This window comes from Lontra canadensis, unplaced genomic scaffold (assembly GCF_010015895.1).
Source record: "Lontra canadensis isolate GAN:19392208 unplaced genomic scaffold, GSC_riverotter_1.0 scaffold102, whole genome shotgun sequence".
In the NCBI taxonomy this organism is placed as follows: domain Eukaryota; kingdom Metazoa; phylum Chordata; class Mammalia; order Carnivora; family Mustelidae; genus Lontra; species Lontra canadensis.
The window spans coordinates 4,450,588-4,454,886 of record NW_022631096.1 but is presented as its reverse complement, the minus strand read 5'-3'; the positions used below and the strand labels follow the sequence as shown (position 1 = coordinate 4,454,886).

Here is a 4,299-nt window from a genome sequence, read left to right as displayed (position 1 = left end):
CATAGACACAACACACAAAGTGTTCAAAGTCAGCTCTTTAAAATAAATAAAAGAAAAAAAAATGCAGAAGAGTTACCAATTTAAGTTTCTCTTGCAAGGACTGATAGCTTGGTAGCAACCTTAAAGGTAACTACTGATAATTTTGAGAAGTATATGAAACTAATCTTCTTAAACTCAACATTTTGTATAGCATTTGTCACAGGGCATGCACTAAATATTTGTTGCACTAATTCTTCCTAACCATGCTAAAGGAAATTACACAACAAGCCCAACCTGCAAAAGGAAACTAAAGCCCAAAAAAACAACTTAGAGACTTGCAAAGGCTACCTTTTCCAGAAGGAAACAAAATCAAAGAAGTTTCCTGAAACTATGAACTCAAGTCTGAAACTACCATACTATCTTTTTTTTTTTTAATTTTTATTTATTTATTTGACAGTCAGAGATCACAAGTAAGCAGAGAGGCAGGCAGAGAGAGGAAGGGAAGCAGGCTCCCTGCTGATCAGAGAGCCCGATGTGGGGTTCGATCCCAAGACCCTGAGATCATGACCTGAGCTGAAGGCAGAGGCTTAACCCACTGTGCCACCCAAGCACCCTGAAACTGCCATATACTATCTTAATAAAATAATGAAATAGAGCAGATATGGCCAGGATGTGCTCATTATCAAAGTTTGGGAATGCAAGCCCCACAGAGAAAAGTTGACAGCAAGAGTGGAAATGAGCATTAAGGAAGAATTAAGAAGGAGATTCTTAAGGGTATATATTGAAAAGGGTTTACAAAGATAAGCTATGTTAATTGGAGATATGGAAGCTCTAGTAAAAAATGATACTGACTAAATATCCATAGAGAATATCTATATGAGACATTAACCAAAGGTCCGGAGAGATTTAGGGAAGAAGGAAACACAATAATAATAAATATAATACATTATATTTATACAGCAAAGTACCTTTTATGAGACACTTGTATAAACTTTATCCCATTTGAACTTTACAACCACCCTGTGAAACAAAATTATTGTTTAGATTCAGGCAGAGTAACATATATAGAGCACCTTCTTTATGCTAAGAACGTCTACCTGTTTGTACAATTTAATTGGAGCCAAAGTGCCTGTTCAGATCTCAGCTCTGCTGCTTATAAAGTAGGAGGCCTTGGGCAGGTTTCCTCACATAAACAGTGGATCTAATAATAGTTCTTGTTGAAAGGCTTGCTGTGAGGCCTAAATGAATTAGGACACTTTAAGCACTTAAAAGAGAGCCTGGCACATGGCAAGGGCCTTTTAATGTTATCTATGAAAATAATGATGATGATAACCATTATTTTTTTTTCTGATGAAGATGCTATGGTCTTGTGAAGTTATGTGCTTGATCAAGGTCACGTTAATTACTCATGCTGAAAACTCAAGGCAAGGTTCTCTCTCAAAGTCCCACGCATTTGGAGAACACATTGCATATTGCTCTGTTTAGTCCCTGTTGTGGAGATGTTAGGATGTTAGGATAGTGAACATAAAGAATAGAAGAACATTTTATGTGTGAAAACAAGCCTGAGACATCCATTGGGAGGAGAGTCCTCAGGTAAGGTAAATATGTTAGTGAGTGTAGCTAAAGAGCCTGGAAGGGCTGTTTTAGCTTTGTTCCTTAGACCTTGGTACTGTACTCAATACCTCTTAGCTTAAGTGGAATTTTTACCTTTTGCCCATTTACTAACCATTCCCCATTTAAAAAGCAGAAACTCCAAAAGGTCTTTGGGAAACCACTCCTTACCAACTCTCAGCCATGTTATTTGGGTGAAAAGGATTCTCAACCACCTTCCTGTTCCAGGGGTGGATGCTCGTGATTCAACTCCTCAATATCCTATTTCACCTGTCATGGCAAATGGCCATAAATGAGATGTAAGTCAATCGAAGATAAAGAAAACTAGGGAGAAATTTGCTGGATTTGGCAGGAGGAAATTTTATTTCCTCTTGGAATTACCAGTCAATGCCCTTACACTCATCTTGGGTAGACCCTGTGAAGATGTGAAGGCTGAAACTCCTGGAGCCATTTTGCTATTATTTGGAGAGCATGAAAGAGAAGAGAGAGAGAGGGGATAACTAGTTTTTAGTGACATCAACTGGTTTTTGTGTAGCTTGAGTCTTATCCAAAGCCAGTTCTACTTCTGGACTTTTCAGTTCCTAGCTTTTTAAAATCAGTGTATGTGGGGCACATGGGTGGCTTAGTTAGTTGAACAACCAACTGTTGATTTTGGCAGGGGTCATGATCTTGGCATCAGGAGATCAGGCACTGGATTGGGCTCCATGCTTGATTTGGAGTCTGCTTGAGATTCTCTCCCTCTCTCTCTCTACCCCACGCCCCTGCTCACATGCATGTGTGCACTCAAACTCTCTCAAATAAATACATGAATAAAATCTTAAAAAAGAATCAATATATGTTACCTTTTGCTGTTATTATAACTTGTAATACCCAGAGTCCTGATATAAAAGAATTTTGTAGTTTATTTTACATAAAATAAGTTAATAAACCTGGTATATTAAAAGCTATTGAAAACAATTTAGAAAAGCCATCAACTTGACAGAAAAAGTATAGTTTACTAAAATGAAATGCAAATGGCTCTTAGCCAATTTTTAAAAAATGCTTAAACTTGCTCAGATCAAAAGATACACAAATGAAAACTTCATTGAAATACAGTATCTCACCCATTAGATTGACTAAAATCCAAATATTTAACAATGTGTTTGATGAAACTCTGGGTTAATGGGCACTTTAATACATTTCTGCAGGGATTACAAATTGTTACACCACTCAAGGAGGGTAGTTGGCAGGATCTAGCAACTTTACATATGAATTTTCCTTTGTCAGCATAATCTAGCCCAAAGCTAGACTGGCAAAAAAATACAAGAAAGATTATATGGACAAGGGTATAGATTGGTCTGGTTGAATATAAGCAATAATACATATACTCAATAGAATAGTATACAGCTAGAAAAGGGAGTGAGGAATACTTCTATATCTTAATATATCTAACATATTAAGTGAAAAGGGGAAGTAGAGAAAATGTATGTAAGAGGCAAGCAAATGACAAAGAAGGAATATATTCATATATATATGAATATATATTATATATATGAATATTTGTTTATATTTTTAATAGGTGACAAGCTATACTTTTTTAAAAATTGTTACCTATAAAGAAAAGAAAGAAGTATGGTGAGGGTATTGAAATTCAATTTCTTCTAGCTTTGCACAGTGGCAATATCATAGCCAATGAGGTTTATCCAAGGCGTGATTATGGCTAATTGAAATTAGATTTCTTTGAATTTAACTTTGATGGATAATATATTAAATATTTTACATAATTAAAAGCCAAAATTAAATTAAAAAAAAAACAGGTCCTATGGGCACCTGGGTGGCTGGATTGGTTAGGCATCTGACTTCCACTCAGGTCATGATTTTGAGGTCCTGAGATTGAACCCCACATTGGGAATCCCTGCTCAGCAGGGAGTCTGGCTTCTCCCTCTCCCTTAGCCTCTCCCCCTACTTGTGCTCGTGCTCTCTCTCTTGAATAAATAAATAATCTAAAAAAACCAAACAAAAACAAGAATAGGCCCTAAAAATCAAAAGTGAAATAGAATAGCTAAGCATTTTGAATGTATAGCCTATTGGTGGCATAACTACACAAAGTAACTTGCTTTACTTTAAAACACGGTCATTTGTATATCTTTAGTGACAAAAAACACAAAAACTTGACCCTCCACCCTCCCCTGAAAAATCATAAACTGTTTTCAGCAATCATATTGTTAGTGGTAGCGTTGGTATTCTAACACTTCTGTGAGTATGATGAGGGATCCATGGAATAAGTGTTTAAGTTAGTGAACCAAGATTTTCAGCATGGGACAAAAGAAATAACAGATGAAATCTTGAACTTGACAGAAAGTATGGAATCATAATGCACTTTAAAAAATTATGTATTTCCTATCTGGTACATTGGAAAGGCCTGGAAATAATGACAAACTAGTAGCAGTGAACCCCTTGTGCTCAGATAGTGATTTCTAAATATCATTTCCCACTAAAAAATACTCAGACTCTGTGGGAGAATTCAGAGTTCAGGTCTGAGGTTGGAAATGGGAAATATGAATGTGGAATATCTTGCCATAACAGAAAGCAAAAAAAATTATCAAAGACTACGTGTATCATGTCAAAGTGACATAGAAGCCAACTTGGATAGGTGCCCACTGCCCAAAGATGGGACAGTTTATCAACAAAGATAACAATCACATTGAATTAAAACACATTAAATCAAAT

General features: G+C 36.1%; 1 pseudogene; it reads left to right on the top strand.

Moving 5' to 3' along the window:
• Positions 1 to 3,232: 3,232 nt before the first annotated feature.
• LOC116855426 lies at positions 3,233 to 3,354 on the top strand (annotated as a pseudogene).
• The last annotated feature ends 945 nt before the right edge of the window (positions 3,355 to 4,299 follow it).